The following is a 20,207-nucleotide window of genomic DNA, read 5'->3' on the forward strand; positions in this document are numbered from 1 at the left end:
CTACACGCAGAGGCAGGGCCAAATCCAAAGCTGAACCCCAGGAGCTGTGCGGACAAAGAAGGGAAAGGGAAATCTCTCCCAGCAGCCTCAGGAGCAGCCGATTAAATCTCCACAATAAACTTGATGTACCCTGCATCTGTGGAATACCTGAATAGAAAGCAAATCATCCCAAAATTGAGGTGGTGGACTTTGGGAGCAACTGTAGACTTGGGGTTTGCTTTCTGCATCTAATTTGTTCCTGGCTTTATGTTTATCTTAGTTTAGTATTTAAAGTTTATTATTATTGGTAGATTTCTTTATTGATTTGGTTGTTCTCTTCCTCTCTCTCTCTCTCTCTCTCTCTCTCTCTCTCTCTCTCTCTATATATATATATATATATATATGTCCTTTTTCTCTTTTTGTGAGTGTGTATGTGTATGCTTCTTTGTGTGATTTTTGTCTGTATAGCTTTGCTTTTACCATTTGTCTTAGGGTTCTGGCTGTCTGGTTTTTTAGGGGTTTTTTGGGGGGGTATAGTTTTTAGTGCTTCTTATCATTGGTGGGTTTGTTTTTTTGGTTTGGTTGCTCTCTTCTTTCTTTCACTTCTTTCCTTTTTTATTATTTATTATTTTTAATTATTTTTTATTTTAATAACTTTCTTTTCTTTCTTTCTTTCTTTGTTCTCCCTTTACTTCTGGGCCATGTGGCTGACAGGGTCTTTGTGCTCTGGCCAGTGTCAGGCCTGTGCCTCTGAGGTGGGAGAGCCGAGTTCAGGACATTGGTCCACCAGAGACCTCCTGGCTCCACGTAATATCAAACAGAGAAAGCTCTCCCAGAGATCTCCATCTCAATGCGATGACACAGCTCCACTCAACGACCAGCAAACTACAGTGCTGGACACCTGAGGCCAAACAACTAGCAAGACAGGAACACAAACCCACCCATTAGCAGAGAGGCTGCCTAAGATCATAATAAGGTCACAGACACCCCAAAACACACCACCAGATGCAGTCCTGCCCACCAGAAAGACAAGATCCAGGCTTATCCACCAGAACACAGGCACTAGTTCCCTCTACCATGGAGCCTACACAAACCACTGAACCAACCTTAGCCACTGGGGGCAGACACCAAAAACAATGGGAACTATGAACCTGCAGCCTGCAAAAAGGAGACCCCAAATGCAGTAAGTTAAACAAAATGAGACAACAGAGAAACACACAGCAGATGAAGGAGCAAGGTAAAAACCCACCAGACCAAACAAATGAAGAGGAAATAGGCAGTCTACCTGAATAAGAATTCAGAGTAATGATAGTAAAGATGATCCAAAATCTTGGAAATAGAATGGAGAAAATACAAGAAATGTTTAACAAGGACCTAGAAGAACTAAAGAGCAAACAAACAATGATGAACAACACAATAAAGGAAATTAAAAATTCTCTAGAAGGAATCAATAGCAGAATAACTGAGGCAGAAGAATGGATAAGTGACCTGGAAGATAAAAAACTGGAAATAACTACTGCAGAGCAGAATAAAGAAAAAAGAATGAAAAGAATTGAGGACAGTCTTAGAGACATCTGTGACAAAATTAAGCACACCAACATTCAAATTATAGGGGTCCCAGAAGAAGAAGAGAAAAAGAAAGGTACTGAGAAAATGTTTGAAGAGATTATAGTTGAAAACTTCCCTAATAAGGGAAAGGAATAGTCATTCAAGTCCAGGAAGTGCAGAGAGTCCCATACAGAACAAATCCAAGGAAAACATGCCAAGACACATATTAATCAAACTATCAAAAATTAAATACAGGGCTTCCTTGGTGGCGCAGTGGTTGAGAGTCTGCCTGCCGATGCAGGGGACACGGGTTCGTGCCCCAGTCCGGGAAGATCCCACATGCTGCGGAGCGGTTGGGCCTGTGAGCCATGGCTGCTGAGCCTGCGCGTCTGGAGCCTGTGCTCCACAATGGGAGAGGCCACAACAGTGAGAGGCCCACGTACCGCAAAAAAAAAAAAAAAAAAAAAGTTAAATACAGGGCTTCCCTGGTGGTTCAGTCGTTGAGGGTCTGCCTGCCAATGCAGGGGATGTGGGTTCATGCCCCGGTCCAGGAGGATCCTGTATGCTGCGGAGCAGCTGGGCTCGTGAGCCATGGGTGCTGAGCCTGCGCATCCGGAGCCTGTGCTCCGCAACGGGAGAGGCCACAACAGTGAGAGGCCTGCGTACCGCAAAACAAATAAATAAATAAATACATACATACATACAAAGAGAAAATATTAAAAGCAGTAAGGGAAAAACAACAAATAACATACAAGGGAATCCCCATAAAGTTAACAGTTAATCTTTCAGCAGAAACTCTGCAAGCCAGAAGCAAGCGGCAGGACATATTTAAAATGATGAAAGGGAAAAACGTACAACCAAGATTACTCTACACAGCAAAGATCTCGTTCAGATTCAATGAAGAATTTAAAACCTTTACAGACAAGCAAAAGCTAAGAGAATTCAGCACTACCAAACCAGCTCTTTAAAAAATGCTAAAGGAACTTCTTTAGGTAGGAAACACAAGAGAAGGAAAAGGTCTACAAAAACAAACCCCCAAAAATTAAGAAAATGGTAATAGGAGCATACATAATGATAATTACCTTAAAATTAAATGGATTAAATTCTCCAACCAAAAGACATAGACTGGCTGAATGGATACAAAAACAAAACCCATATATATGTTGTGTACAAGAGACTCACTTCAGACCTAGGGACCCATACAGACTGAAAGTGAGGGCATGGAAAAAGATATCCCATGCAAATGGAAATCAAAAGAAAGCTGGGGTAGCAATTCCTATATCAGACAAAATAGACTTTAAAATAAAGACTATTACAAGAGACAAAGAAGGACACTACATAATGATCAAGGGATCAATCCAAGAAGAAGATATAACAATTGTAAATATTTATGCACCCAACATAGGAGCACCTCATTACATAAGGCAAATGCTAACAGCCGTAAAAGGGGAAATCAACAGTAACACAATCAAAGTAGGGGACTTTAACACCCCACTTTCAAAAATGGACAGATCATCAAAAATGAAAATAAATAAGGAAATGCAAGCTTTAAATGATACATTAAACAAGATGGACTTAATTGATATATATAGGACATTCCATCCAAAAAACAAGAGAATACACTTTCTTCTCAAGTGCTCATGGAACCTTCCCCAGGATAGATAATACCTTGGTCACTAATGAAGCCCTGGTAAATTAAAGAAAATTGAAATCATATCAAGTATCTTTTCCAACCACAATGCTATGATACTAGATATCAATTACAGGAAAAAATCTGTAAAAAATATAAACACATGGAGGCTAAACAATACAATATTTAATAACCAAGAGTTCACTGAAGAAATCAAAGAGGAAATCAAAAAATACCTAGAAACAAATGACAATAAAATATGACTACCGAAAACCTATGGGATGCAGCAAAAGAAGTTCTAAGAGGAAGTTTATAGCAATAAAATCCCACTTCAAGAAACAGGAAACATCTCAAATAAACAACCTAACCTTACACCTAAAGCAATTAGAGAAAGAAGAACAAAAAAAACCCAAAGTTAGCAAAAGGAAAGAAAACATAAAGAACAGATCACAAGTAAATGAAGAAGAAATGAAGGAAATGATCACAAAGACCATTAAAACCAAAAGATGGCTCTTTGAGAAGATAAACAAAATTGATAAACCATTAGTCAGACTCATCAAGAAAAAAAGAGAGACGATTCAAATCAAGAGAATTAGAAAAGAAAAAGGAGAAGTAAAGATTGACACTGCAAAAATATAAAGGATCATGAGAGATTGCTACAAACAACTATACGCCAATAAAATGGACAACCTGGAAGAAATGGACAAATTCTTAGAAAAGCACAACCTTCCAAGACTGAACCAGGAGCAAATAGAAAATATAAATAGACCAGTCACAAGCACGGAAATTGAGACTGTGATTTAAGATGTTCCAACAAACAAAAGTCGAGGATCAGATGGCTTCACAGGCAAATTCTATCAAACGTTTAGAGAAGAGCTAACACCTATCCTTCTCAAGCTCTTCCAAAATACAGCAGACAGAGGAACACTCCCAAACTCATTCTATGAGGCCACCATCACCCTGATACCAAAACCAGACAAAGATGTCACAAAGGAAGAAAACTACAGGCCAATAACACTGATGAACGTAGATGCAAAATCCTCAACAATATAGTAGCAAACAGAATCCAACAGCACATTAAAAGGATCATACACCATGATCAAGTGGGCTTTATCCTGGGAATGCAAGGATTCTTCAGTATACACAAATCAATGAGTGTGATACACCATATTAACAAATTGAAGGAGAAAAACCATATGATCATCTCAATAGATGCAGAAAAAGCTTTCAACAAAATTCAACACCCATTTATGAAAAAACCCTCCAGAAAGTAGGCATAGAGGGAACTTACCTCAACATAATAAAGGCCATATATGACAAACCCATAGTCAACATCGTTCTCAATGGTCAAAAGCTGAAACCATGTCCACTAAGATCAGGAACAAGGCAAGGTTTTCCACTCTAACCATTATTATTCAACATAGTTTTGGAAGTTTTAACCACAGCAACCAGAGAAGAAAAAGAAATGAAAGGAATCCAAACTGGAAAAGAAGTAAAGCTGTCACTGTTTGCAGATGATATGATACCATACATAGAGGATCCTAAAGACGCTACCAAAAAACTACTAGAGCTAATCAACGAATTTGGTAAAGTAGCACAATACAAAATTAATGCACAGAAGTCTCTTGCATTCCTATACATTAATGATGAAAAATCTAAAAGAGAAGTTAAAGAAACACTCCTGTTTATCATTGCAACAAAAAGAATAAAATACCTAGGAATAAACCTACCTAAGGACACAAAAGACCTGTATGCAGAAAACTATAAGACACTGTTGAAAGAAATTAAAGATGATACAAACAGATGGAGAGATATACCATGTTCTTGTATTGGGAGAATCAACATTGTGAAAATGACTGTTCTACCCAAAGCAATCTACAGATTCAATGCAATCCCTATCAAACTACCAATGACAGTTTTCACACAACTAGAACAAAACATTCTACAGTTTGTATGGAAACACAAAAGGCCCTGAACAGCCAAAGCAATCTTGAGAAAGAAAAACGGAGCTGGAGGAATCAGACTCCTGGTCTTCAGAGTATACTACAAAGCTACAGTAATGAAGACAGTATGGTACTGGCACAAAAACAGAAATATAGATCAATGGAACAGGATAGGAAGCCCAGAGATAAACCCATGCACATCTGATCACCTTATGTTTGATAAAGGAAGCAAGAATATACAGTGGAGAAAAGACAGCCTCTTCAATAAGTGGTGCTGAGAAAACTGGACAGCTACATGTAAAAGGATGAAATTAGAACACTCCCTAACACCATACACAAAAATAAACTCAAAATGGATTAAAGACCTAAATGTAAGGCCAGACACCATCAAACTCTTAGAGGAAAACATAGGCAGAACATTCTATGACATAAATCACAGAAAGATCCTTTTTGGCCCACCTCCTAGAGAAATGGAAATAAAAGCAAAAATAAACAAATGGGACCTAATGAAACTTCAAAGCTTTTGTACAGCAAAGGAAACCATAAACAAGACGAAAAGACAACCCTCAGAATGGGAGAAAATATTTGCAAATGAAGCAACTGACAAAGGATTAACTTCCAAAATTTACAAGCAGCTCATGCAACTCAATATCAAAAAACAAACAACCCAATCCAAAAACGAGCAGAAGATCTAAATAGACATTTCTCCACAGAAGATATACAGATTGTCAAGAAACACACAAAAGGATGTTCAACATCACTGCTCATTAGAGAAATGCAAATCAAAAGTACAATGAGGTATCACCTCACATCAGTCAGAATGGTCATCATCAAAAAATCTGCAAACAATAAATGCTTGAGATGGTGTGGAGAAAGGGAACCCTCTTGCACTGTTGGTGGAAATGTAAATTGATATAGCCAATATGGAGAACAGTTTGGAGGTTCCTCAAAAAACTAAAAATATAACTACCATACGACCCAGCATTCCCACTACTGGGCATACACCCTGAGAAAATCATAATTCAAAGAGTCATGTACCGGGCCTCCCTGGTGGCGCAGTGGTTAAGAGTCCGCCTGCCGATGCAGGGGATATGGGTTCGTGCCCCGGTCTGGGAGGATCCCATATGCCGTGGAGCGGCGGGGCCCGTGAGCCATGGCCGCTGGGCCTGCGCATCCGGAGCCTGTGCTCCACAACGGGAGAGGCCACAACAGTGAGAGGCCCGCATACCGCAAAAAGAAAAAAAAAAAAAAAAAAAAGAGTCATGTACCACAGTGTTCATTGCAGCTCTATTTACAATAGCCAGGACATGGAAGTAACCTATATGTCCATCGACTGATGAATGGATAAAGAAGATGTGGCACATGTATACAATGGAATGTTACTCAGCCGTAAAAAGAAATGAAATTGAGCTATTTGTAATGAGGTGGATGGACCTAGAGTCTGTCATACAGAGTGAAGTAAGTCAGAAAGAGAAAGACAAATACTGTATGCTATCACATATATATGGAATCTTAAAAAAATAGTTATGAAGAGCCTAGGGGCAGGGCAGGAATAAATAAGCAGACATAGAAAATGGATTTTTGGACACGGGGAGGGGGAAGGGTAAGCTGGGACAAGGTGAGACACTAGCGTTGGTTTATATACACCACCAAATGTAAAGTAGATAGCTAGTGGGAAGCAGCCCCATAGCACTGGGAGATCAGCTCAGTGCTTTGTGACCACCTAGAGGGGTGGGATAGGGAGGGTGGGAAGGATCGCAAGAGGGAGGAGATATGGGGATATATCTGACTGTGTCAATACTCAGGGGCTTTTTGCCATCTTAACTTTCATCATGTCAGCCTATACAATGGAGGCCTTTACTTTCTTAGACTATTTTTGGAAGTAAACTTTCTGGATCTTGTTTATGTGGCATCCTTTGCACTCTTGTGGAGATGCCTCTTACATCTTATTGGTTTGAGTCACTATTATCTCGTTAATGGACAGATAATGGATCCTTTGAATTGGAGAAACTTCTAAATTGGTACATTTTTAGAGAGCTCAGTATAAACAGCTGTTTTATTTGTACCTACCAAGAAATTATGTGTATATATATATATGATGGTGAACCTAAAAACTCCTTTAGTTTAAAACTAGCAAATTATATTTAAAAGGTTGAAAGAAAGAGCTGAACAACAACTACTTTGGTCAACAGTTAGGCCAATTATTCAAGTTAAAAGATTGACAAAAGGGTCTGAGTTCCTTGGCTCAACCCCTCACTAGGGACCCCAGAGCCTTTTATACAATATAGATTAAATGGTTGGGTGATAAAAAGTAAGGAAAGCTTCTAGAACTCCTTATTAGACCAAGACTTGTTGATTGGGTCTTAATGGAAACTAGAGTTAAAAGTATAAAAGTTGATAGAATTGAGATGAAAGTTTATAAAAATTGGTATATTTAAATGGGCTTTATATAAGAAGGTTACATCTCTTTTGCTTAGTTATATTGTGGGATAGACATGTTTTACTGGGGAATGCTTCACCTGCTTGGTGTTATAAGACAGGTCATATGAATCTGCCCCTGAGAAAATACTAACTAAACATGCTAAAGGAAGCCAGTAGGGTTACCTGAACCAGTACAGTATAGAGTAAAACTGAGAGCTAATATTCAGAGGCTAATAAAAATATTAATAGAGATTTTGCTCTGGGTCTAACCTGTGCACTCAGTTTGAGGGCCTTTGGTGAATGCCTCATACAAGGCTTTGAAGGCATGATAAATTAAACCCTAAAGTTCTAGAACATGGAACTCTTCATTTTCAGTTTAGTTGGAAATATTCTCACCAATATAAAAAACAAATTAAAGAAAGTATAGTTGGGCAAATCAATCTTTTAATGTCATTTAGGCAGCAGACCAGTTCTTTGGGGAATTAAATGCAACTGTCTTTGTCTTGCAAATCTCAACAAATCAGAAATGTAAATACAGCCCATTGTAACTGAATCAGAGCCTAATTAGCTTAATCAGTTAAAACTGAAACCTAGAGGAAAAAAATAGGGAGGGGAAGAGCTTATTAAAACTCAAACCCCTGAAAAGGCTTCCTCACCCACACTCTAATTCATAGTCTCCTTAAGGGTTTATCAAGGACAAATACAAATCTTAAGTCTTTTCCACAAATAACAAAGCCTTAGTCATTGGAGAAAAACAATTTTAACTTACTCCAACTGTTTTTATAAACTAGTAAGTTTATACTGTAATAACTGATTCATAACAAAGTTTTTAAAGTGAAGCTATGAAATCTCTAGTTTTGTCTGTTTGTATGTCTGTGTATACATTATACATATGAGATGTCTCTACCTCCAGAAAATATTATCAAAATTAAATTTATAGAAGAGCTCTATTTAATTGATTTAAAAGTAAACACTTACAGGGCCTCCCTGGTGGCGCAGTGGTTGAGAGTCCGCCTGCCGATGCAGGGGATACGGGTTCGAGCCCCGGTCTGGGAGGATCCCATATGCCGCGGAGCGGCTGGGCCCGTGAGCCATGGCCGCTGGGCCTGCGCATCCGGAGCCTGTGCTCCGCAACGGGAGAGGCCACAACAGTGAGAGGCCCGCATACCGCAAAAAGAAAAAAAAAAAAAAAGTAAACACTTACAAATGAAATATTTCTAAATATGAAAGAAACTGGCCAGAATGAATTTCAGGTTCACATGATCTAGGAAATAGTCAACATTAAATTAATATCTGGTATTAAAGCTAGCTGTTTTTTTGTTGTTGTTGTTGTTGTTTTTGTTTTTTTTTTTTGCGGTACACGGGCCTCTCACTGCTGTGGCCTCTCCCATTGTGGAGCACAGGCTCTGGACGCGCAGGCCCAGCGGCCATGGCTCACAGGCCCAGCCGCCCCACGGCGTATGGGATCTTCCCGGACCGGGGCACGAACATGTGTCCTCTGCATCAGCAGGAGGACTCCCAACCACTGCGTCACCAGGGAAGCCCAAGCTTCCTGGTTTGATCAATGCAGATATGTCTTACTTTTATTGTCCCTAAGTTTACTAAAAGTCAATAAGGACATGTTATTTCTGTTACAGAGTTTGTCAATAAGAAAAAAACTTTACTTGGTATGGTAATATTTTACATAAGGTATAAAGTAAAGGTAAATGAGATAAGAGTTTTTAGGTGAACTCTTTAGGAATAATTATGTCTTGGGTACCTATCTAAAATAGTTTCTCCCGATTTTGGGTAACTTGAGTTTTGCTAAGTTAAGTTAAATGATGGGAATTCATTGACTATCCAGGTCATTTCAAATAAAAGAAAATACTGGAACATTAATTGCTAAACAGGTCTAAATTTCCCTAGTTTTGTCTCCTTACAAGAGGGAAACTAAAGATGTTTGGGTTTATTAGACACATGTCTTGTACCACATTAAGGAAAGAAATTATGGTATGAGAAATTTTAAGTTTCTAGAAGTTATGGGATAGTCAAATCAGGAAATGCTGATATGACAAACAGTTCACAATTACTTGCTGCTTGTCAGTTTTCACTAGAGATTAAGGTTTTTAAGGGTTAACATTGTAATATGTAATTAAAGCTACTAAAGATAATAAGGTAAACATTTCAGTATGCAAGAAAAGTAGAATGTGTGTTTTCAGCAAAGGAAGGTATGAGGAATGGACATACATTTTGCTAAGGGGAAGGAATAATTTTGTCTTAGAGCTGATTGTTTCCGGATGGAAAAATAAGGACCAAACTAATATGAATACAGAAAGTCATGGAAGGTTTGTAAAAAGGGAGCCCTTTAAAGGAGTTTTGTACCTGGTCAGGCTGGGATTAGATTTAATTAGGTAAATGGATTTTGTTATTAAAAGTAGGCTGGCTGCAAGACTGGATTTGGTTCCTCTCTCTGTTAAGAGGATAAAGTTTTCTTGGAATACTGCTTTTGGTAACAGATTGTGTGAGTTTCTTTGCCTTTAAGTAATCTGTATTTGTTTTTTGAACTGTTTTGTCACTTTGGTTAAGCGAATAATTATTGTTTCACAGTGACCTGTGATTCTATTTGACCAAGTTTTTTGAACTTTTTTGATAGATTGACAAATTTCCGAAATATCAAATTCTAACTAAAGTTCTTTTGACCTCCAGCTAACTCTGGGATGCTTCAAAGGAACCCTGAGACATCTCAGAGAGGAATATTAAACTAATTAGGCTTATTTGGTATGTTATATTCCTTGAGGAGCATTGTCAAGTGATTGAAGATAAACTTTCTTAGGTTATGTTGTATCGGTAAATGTCATTAATATAGATATTCCAAAATTTATACAGAATTCCTAAAAATCTGATATGTCTTAGTATAATGTCATAATTCTAGTTATCATCTTAAAATGTTGTATGTCACAGAAATATGCAAGTTTCTTGTCAATTGTATTTTAAACAGATCTTTAACTATGCCATTTTAAGTTTTTCATTTTTTATAGACAATCACTGTTTTACTCTGGTGCTTTTACAAAATGAATACCTTTAAGAAGATTCATAAAAAAGGTTTTTTTGACAAATATAAGTTTCTGATAACTTTTAGATCACTTCACTGAACTGGGTAAGAAATTACAAAACTCTAATGGAAAACCTGACAACTTCATCCAGTTAAACAGGAATTAATTACATGGGACTGAATGAACTGATAAATATGATTTATAGTTGTTTGACTTTTTTTCTGAAATATACTGGCTTTTAAACTTTGTTTTCCAAAAAACCTTTCCTCTAACACTAACTATGACCTACAAGTTGATAAAATATACCTTTGTAAACAAAGATGAAACATTTATCTTTTTCTCTCTACCTGATCCTTCCAGAATTTGGCTTCTCCAGCTGGCTCCCCGTGCTCCCCTGTGGATTTGATGGTTTATTGCAACCAGATTACAGCTAGTTATACTAATTATTGTTTTAATTTGTTCTCTTTGTTTTCAAATTATTTATGCTTTGTGTCTCTCTCTGCTGTACTATGACCTTATTAATGTTACTAGCTATATTGCTTATCCTGTCTATTTTATAAGATTGTCTCTTGCGTTACCCAATGGGACCAGGTCTCCAACAAAATTAATGATGGCTAAAAGTCTTGGGGCAGTTTATCATATATATAACTCTACATAGAATAATTTTAATAATGCAACTCTAGATATGGGAAGAAGCAACAAGGGAAAACATTTCCTAGACCATAATAGAATAGTAAGACAGGACCTGATCCAAAAATTAGCACTTTGAGTGGCCTATTAACAGAATTTTCACCTGATCTAGGAATGAAACTTCCTAGCACAGTGAGAAAAAATTGATCATGAAATGCTTCCCAAACATTGGTCAAATTTACGACCAAGAGGAGGAAATGTGGATTAAGAATGTCACCTGCCATATCAGTAAACAAAAGATGTTGTGGTCATCAAGCCATCAGCCACCATAAAGGCCCCTCATGGTGCACCCTGAGGAGATTCAGGATTTAGAAAAGCAGGATACTGGCCCTAGATAGTTAAGGTGCATATCAAAGGAATGATTTCATTGAGCCCAGACTCTTGCATCTTCCCATACATAGAAAAGTGCTAAATTCATTAATTTGAGATATCTGATTTCTTTAATTAACAATAATCTTTTGATGTTCTGATTACCTGTTTTTTGTTTGTTTTCTTTTGCAAAAACTCCTATATATCCTGGTTTCTCCCTTCCCTCTTCAGAACAGTCCCTGAGAGCTAGCTGAGGGGTTGTTTCCTGGGCTTAAATCCTCAGTGTTTGCCAAATAAAACATAATTCTCAGCTTTTAGGTTGTGCACTTTTTTCAGTTGACACATACCATAAAATTTACCTGTTTTAAATACATACTTCAGTGGTTTATAATTTTTTGTTTTTGTTTTTGTTTTTTGTGGTGCGCAGACCTCTCACTGTTGTGGCCTCTCCCGCTGTGGAGCACAGGCTCCGGACGTGCAGGCTCAGCGGCCATGGTTCACAGGCCCAGCTGCTCCGCAGCATGTGGGATCTTCCCGGACTGGGGCACGAACCCACGCCCCCTGCATCAGCAGGCGGACTCTCAACCACTGCGCCACCAGGGAAGCCCAGTTTATAGTATATTTACAGAGTTGTGCAACCATCACCCTGTTGGGGCCCTGGGTCAGCTGCCCCAAAATGTGTCTCAATGGTACATGGATTATTTTAAATAAAGTACTTAAGAAATGGCCAACGCAGGAGGGACACTCTGACCCTTCTTTCTGTCTCCCTGAAAGCAGGCAATATATCTCTCATGTGAAAAGTGCCCTCCTGTTACTGAACCAGGTCTGTTTGCCTGACGCACAACAAACCAAACACTGAGACACCGAGGTGCAGCTGAGAAAGGGTTTGTTCTCGAGGCAGCCAAGGGAGGAGATGGGAGAATAAGTCTCAGGTCTGCCTCCCTGAGGGCAAGGGCACTGGGATAGTTATAGGATGAGCATGGGGAAAGGTGATTGGAGATAGGGAAAAAGGTGAGGTAACCAGTGTTCTATGCCCATATGTCTGGGTTACATGCTTCTGCATATTCAAAAATGGAGGCCTTTAGCATGATCTGAGGGTGGAGTTCAAAAGGCCATTGTTGAGACACCTGTGCAGGCCCAGTTTTGGGGTTGGTGGTCCCAACCAGCCTTACCTGGCTTGCACTGGACAAGAGCTGAATCCAAATTCCTGTAAAACAACTGGGCTAGGTGAAGCTGGGAAGGTATCCAATTAAAGAGAAGAAAAAAAGGAAAAAAGAAAAAAATAACTACAGCGAGCTTAATCAGTAAGGCAGTTTACAAGTAGAGGGGTTTTAACAACTGGTTCCCCTCTCTGTTGCTCTGAAAGGCAAGCTAAAGAATTCCTGTTAGTCATCAGCTTCTGTTCACTCTATGGAGCATGGTTTCACTCCTTACATCTGGAGGTAGAAAGACACATTTATCACCAGAGGTAGGGAATGCAGGTGGAGAGGCCTGTATAAACAAACCTTTTTACTTCTTTAATTTACTACCCTAAGCCCAAATTATGTTTAGATTCTTCACTGGATGGATACCCAAAACCGAAGTTTCATTGTCCTGTCAATTCCTACAAGTGTATTGTTTCTTTGTATAAAAAGTATAAAGGCTGCCTGCTTTGGCCACTTCTCAGGTCCCTTTTCTATGAGACCTCCATGCATGGGACTAAAATTTGTTTCTTTTTCTCCTGTTAGTCCGTCTTGTATAAATTTTATTATTAGTCCAGCCACAAGAACTCAGAGGGGTAGAAGGGGGAAATTTCCCCTCCCTAACAACTTTGATCCATTTAAAAATATTTTCATCATCTCAAAAAGCACGCTGTACACTTTAGCTCTCATTGTTCTATTTCTCCCTCTGTCCCAGCCCCATACAATGTTTAATCTACTTTCTGCATATATATATATATTTGCCTATTCTGGACATATCATTTAAATAGAATCATACAAAAATGTGGCTTTTGTGATTGGTTTCTTTCACTTAGCATGTTTTCAAGGTTCATTTATGTTGTAGTTTGTATCAGTACTTCATTCCTTTTCATTGCTGAATAATATTTCATTGTATGGATATACCACATTTTATTTATTCATTAATCAATTCATTGATATTTGACTGTTATGGCTAATGCTGTTATGGACTTTGTGCATAGGTTTATGTGTACACACACATTTTCAATTGTCTAGGGTATATAACCAGGAAAGGAATTGTTGGGTCATATGATAGTTCTATATTTAACCTCTTGACGAACTGCCCAGTAATTACCCAGAATGGATGCACCATTTTACATTCCCAGCAGCAAAGTATGAGGGTTCCAATTTCTCTACATTGTTTCCCACACTTATTATTGTCTGACTTTTTGATTCTAGTCATACTAGTGGGTGTGAAGTAGTATCTCATTGTGGTTTTGAATTGCATTTCCCTAATAACTCATGATGTTAGGCATCTTTTCACGTGCTTGTTAGCCATTTGTGTTCCTTCTTGGGAGGAATGTCTATTCAAATTGTTCACCCATTTTTAATTTTGTGATTTATCTTCTTGTTATTGAATTGTAAGAATTCTTTACATATCCTGGATACAAGTCTCTTATCAGATATATGGTTATCAGATACATATGATTTGCAAATATTTTCTTCTAATCCATGTATTATATTTATTGTTTACTGTGTCCCTTTGCTAAAACATAAGCTCTACAAGACCAAACATCTTTTTCTGTCTTGTCCAATGATGTATCCCAAGTGCCTAGATACACATAGCCATTGTTTAATAAATATTTGTTGATGAATATATTAATCTATTCTTCAAATAGTAACTGCTATATAAGTTGTTGTTGTTGTTTTTCCTGCATGGAGAATGCAATTCAAAACATGGTGCTAAAATCATCCTATGAGTCAGATCCATAGACCCTTGCTAAACAGGCTCCTAAGCTCCTTAAGTGTTTTTTCCTTCACCTTTAGGAGCTTTTGTTTCATCATTTATAAAGTAAAGAAAATAATATCTCAGTATTTACTCCACAGTTGATATGTTCGTGCAGTGAAATAATGTATGTAATGTGTGATTCAAACTAGATAGAAGTTTATTTCTTACATAATAGTCTGAACAATCAAGTCTTTCTGCTCCATGAGAAGGCCCAGGCATCACATTCCTTCCATCGTGTTCTTCTTCCACCTCTTAGAGTATTGTTCCTTATATCAGTTCACTATTGGTGCATAAAAACTACCCCAAACTTTATGGCTTAAAACAATCTTTTTTTTTGCTCACGGTTCTTAGGATTGGGAATTTGGTTTGTGCTCAGGTGGGTGGTTCTTCTACTGGTCTCACCTGGGATCACTCATGCAGATATAGTCATCTGGTGGCCTGATTGTGGCTGGATACTCTAAAATTGCCTACTCACTTGTCAACTGGGCATCTCTCTCCATGTGGTCTCTCATTGCCAAGGAGGCTAACCCAGGCATCTTTACATGGTAGTCACAGGGTTCCAAGAAAACAAACAAACAAACTAGAAGTTGAATAGCAACTTGAGACCTAGGCTCAGAACACTGTTATTATCACTTGCAGCCCACTGTATTTGCCAAAGAAGATTAAAGCGGTGGAGAAAGAGACTTCTCTTTTGACAGGAGCAGCAGCAAAGTCACATTGCAAAGCGATATACAGATGGGATAAATTTGTGGCTACTGCAATCTATCACACTCTCTCCTCTGTATAATTGGAGTTATCTCTTTTTTTTTTTTTTTTTTTTGCAGTACATGGGCCTCTCACTGTTGTGGCCTCTCCCGTTGCAGAGCACAGGCTCCAGACGCACAGGCTCAGCGGCCACGGCTCACGGGCCCAGCCGCTCCACGGCATGTGGGATCTTCCCAGACTGGGGCACGAACCCGTGTCCCCTGCATCGGCAGGCAGACTCTCAACCACTGAGCCACCAGGAAAGCCCTGGAGTTATCTCTTGAGTGTCACATTTTCATTTCAATTCACCATAGATCTAATGAATCAGGAGCCCTGGAGTGGGGTCCTGCAATATGCATTTTAACAAGCTGCACAGGTGACTCTGATACACCCCAAAGTTTGAGAAGCATGCTCTGTTAAATATGGCAGTACTGGGCCCAAATAACTCCTTGAAGGCCAAGGTACCCATCCTCAACCTGCAGGGAATCTTGGCTGCTGACATAGTTGTGTTCCTCACTAGGAATTGCCCTCAATTTCAGGGACATGCCTTGCTCAAAGTTACAGTCCCTACCAGCACGTGGTCCATGGCCAATAATTGGCTGAAGCAGGGATGCAAAGTCCAACCTCTCGTCTCAAATTGAGACAACTCTAAAGAGCTTTCTCAACTCCAGAGCTCTCCATGGATCAGCTAAAACCTCAGTGGTGACCACATTGCAAGTCAGCTTCTTTGCCCAATTTTACAGGCATGCCTCAGAGATATTGTGGGTTTGGTACCAAACCACTGCAATAAAGCATATATTGCAATAAAGCATATATTGCAGTAAAGCAGTCACATGAATTTTTTGGTTTCCCAGTGCATGTAAAAGTTATGCTTGGAGTGGGATAGGGAAGGTGGGAGGGAGACACAAGAGGGAGGAGATATGGGGATATATGTATATGTATAGCTGATTTACTTTGTTGTAAAGCAGAAACTAACACACCACTGTAAAGCAATTATACTCCAATAAAGATGTTACTGTAGTCTATTAAGTGTGAAATAACATTATGTCTTAAAAAATTACATACCTTAATTAAAAATAATTTATTACTAAAAGGTGCCAAGCATTTTCTGAGCCTTCAGCTAGTCATAGTAGTAGCATCAAAGATCATAGATCACAGATCACCATAACAAATATAATAATAATGAAAAAGTTTGAAATATTGTGAGAATTACCAAAATGTAACATAGAGACTTGAAGTGAGTAAATGCTGCTGGAAAATGGCACCAATAGACTTGCTCAATGCAAGATTGCCATAGACCTTCAATTTGTGAAAAGCATAATATCTGCAAAATGCAATAAAATGAGGTCTGCCTGTACTTTCCTTACTGCCTTACAGGTGTAGCTCTTGAGAACACCTCTAATATGTCTTTTACACACAACTCCCATCTCACAAGACATGTTTGAAATAACATATGCACAAAGATTTATAATAGCAGAAGATTAGAAACAACTCAAATGCGAACAGTAGAGGACTGGTGAAATAAACCACGCAGTCTCTGAAGAGAATTACAGCTGACATGGAAAGAGTGCTGAAACTAATAATAATAGTGATAAAAGGTAATAAGTATATAGCACTTACTATGTACCAGGCACTGTTCTAAGGTCTTTATGTGTAGGTGCTCTTCCTGTACCCAGGTGAAGAGTAAAGAACAGATCAAGGAAGAATCTTCCAGGTAAAGGAGATTGCATATTTTGAAGGTCCAGGGGCAAGACAGGACTTGGAATATTTTTAAAATTCATATTATACACACACATACACAATATACAGTACAACAGAAGTATATAGTGTGAGTGGAAGAAAGACCAGAGATGAGGCTAGAGACTTAAGATGGAACCGGTAGGAGGATGTAGTGTGATTGGGGCCCTGGGACCAGTTAGGAGGTTGTTATTCTGGTCCCAGCAAGAGTGCCTTGGGTAGGATAGTGTTAATAGACTTAGGGAACAGATTCATGAGATCAAGTTAACCCAATCTGGTAACTTGAACCGGATGTGGGAGGAGAGGCAGATTCGGGTTTGTTCGTATGTAAGTAGTGAGCGTGCTTTCAGGAATTGGGTTTGAATATATTAAGTTAGGGAAATCCCTAGTAGGCATCCAAGTGAAACTGTCAAGTAAGCAGTTGGATATGTAAATTTTGGATTCAGTCTGAACTAGGGATTGAGTTGGCATTGAGTCCGTGTTATTTATAGGTAGAGATTAGATGAGCTTAGGAAATTAGTGTTGATGGAGAAGGCTTCCCTTCTGATTACCCTGAGGACTGACAGACCAGTCATTATATATATATGTATATGTGTGTATATATAGAGAGATAGATAGATAGATATAAATCTCTATCTATCTATATATATATAAATCAATATCTATGAATAAGTGAAACTCTGTGAAACCCTTACCTTTAAGGGGGAGATGGAAGAGAAGGAGCACAACAAAGGTGATTGTATAGCAGTGTGGAGATAATGAGAAAAGAGTGCTCTAGAAATTCAGACCAATTCAGAGAATTGGAAGCTGGGCCCTGGGGCTTGGTACTTGAGGTTATTAGTGATTTCAACAAGAGCAGTGCAGGGTAATAGAGACCAGACTGTGATGGCCTGAAAAATGAAGGTGAAGAGCAAAGGAAACAAGGGAGGAAGGGAAGGTGAGAGGAAAGGAGGGAGGAAGGAAGAAGGAAGGGAAGGAGGAAGGAGGAAGGGAGGGAGGGAGGGAGGGAAGATGAGTATGGTGTGTTTGGAAAGAGGTCATTTAGAAAGAAATATTTAATATTCAATGACAAATTTCCCATCTAAAATGTCTATTAAGAACGTAGCTGTATGACTTTAAACAAGACACTTAACCTCTACTTCACCTAGCAGTTGAGTATTAAATACTTTAATACACTATTAAATGCTTATAATAGTATCTAGTGCATACTAAGCACTTAAAAATGAAAATTCTTGAAATGAAATAGAAGCTATCATTATTATTCTTAGCATTATGTAACTATCACAAACACCACACTCTCATAAGACAGGAAGTGCGCCTATACTTGAAATAGATTTTTAAAAAATCTCATTAGTACCAAAAAAAAACATAGACAAATAATGATTAGAGAAGAGCCACAGGGGTGAGAATTTATGTCCTTATTACTTGTTATTTGTCATCCTAATTACCATCAATATTGTCTAACAGGTAGCCTGATCTCTTAGGGAATTGGGGTGACTGAGTTTCTGACTGGAAGTGAAATAAATGTTCACTCCTGGGAAGTGTTATTTCTTTCCACTCCAAAGAACCAGCTGGTGCTATGAAAAGAGTTAATTGGATTTAAGCTTCTAAAAGAGCTCATTTTCTTTTCATATGGGAACATCTTATTCACAAAAATCTTATTTTAGGGACTATTCATCTAGTCAATTCTTTAAGGAGAGTTTGGTACTCCACTTATTGTAGCCATTTTCTCCAGAATGAATGTAAATGATTGAATGATTTTCCTTGTTGGGAGAGAGGGGAAATGCTTGCAAGAAAGTCAAGACATATTTTTTTTTCTGAGTAGAAATAAATGTTACTGGTTCTGTGTACTGTAGACCTTACACAGAAAAACCATAGTTATAAGACCTCTATCTATATTGTGCTATCCAGTACAATAGTCACAGTGGAATATGGCTAGTGCAACAAAGGAACTGAATTTTTAATTTTATTTAATATTTATTAATTTAAATTTAAAAATGAATATTCAATTATGTTATTGGAAAATTCTTAAGTAAGTTTTGAACAACTGGAGTATCTAAATTTACTTTTTTTAACTGTAAATTTTATGTAATATAAATACAGATCAAGAATTTTTAATGAAATTAGCATCTGAATTAAGATGTACTGTAAGTGTAAGATACACAATGGATCTTGAAGACTTGTTATGAAGAAAAGAATGTATGATACCTTATTAATAATATTTCATATTCATTACATGTTGAAATGACAATCGTTTGAATATATGGGGTTAAATAAAATATATTATTAAAATTAATTTCACCTATCTGTTTTTGGCTTTTTTAAGATGGCTATTGGAAATATTTTAATTATACTTGTGGCTTGCATTATGTTTTTATATATACATTCCAAGCTTCATTGAAATCTATCAAAACTACCAGGTAAAAAGATTAAAAAAACAGGATGGCTATCATTTTATTTCAAGATAGTGAACTTTAAATTAAAGCTATTGTGCTAATTTTGAAGACATTTTTGGTAGGGACTACCTGAATCAGGCACATCTGAAATAAATTACAGTGGAATATTTGGGAATTAGCCCTAAGAAAATATCAAAATACAGAGAAAGTTTTATGTTAGATGAAATTCATGGTCCAGAAAAATATGTTAGAGTGAGTGGAAACATTTAAAAATTTCTTTTCATGAATGAAAATGTTCCCAGTAAATCACAATATTTGAATTGAATTAATTGGGTATCTCCATGTAATATAGGGTAAAGCTTCTTTTTCTTCTAAAACTGTACCATGGCCAAATGTTTTTCTCAGGGTCACATATCTTACTGACTCTATTCTGTTGGTGGTTTTAGAAAAAAAGAGATCAGAAAGGCTTTGGAAATGTAATGAGTGCTTTGATTGTTAGAAGAAAGGCCAGGTTAAGACTGTCAGAAACATTTGCAAATGTGTGAATGCATTCCACCTAAAGAGAGAAGAAAAAAAGTGTCACCAAGAGGATAATTTTGTGCTAATGTTGGGTGACAGCACCTTGGAGTTTCCCTCTCTTTTCATGACCAGATTTTTCATTTTTCTTGCTCCAGTTCATTCTGACAATGGTGTGCAGCCTAATTACTTTTTTGGGCATGGCTTTAATTGAGGCCCTTTGTCTCTTAAACTCAACCTTACATAATTGTTTGCATTTTTTTCCCTTTTAACCCCTTCCAATACTGCTTTATTTAGTGAATCTCTACTGACTTTG

Source organism: Mesoplodon densirostris, chromosome 5 (genome assembly GCF_025265405.1).
Source record: "Mesoplodon densirostris isolate mMesDen1 chromosome 5, mMesDen1 primary haplotype, whole genome shotgun sequence".
NCBI lineage: Eukaryota > Metazoa > Chordata > Mammalia > Artiodactyla > Ziphiidae > Mesoplodon > Mesoplodon densirostris.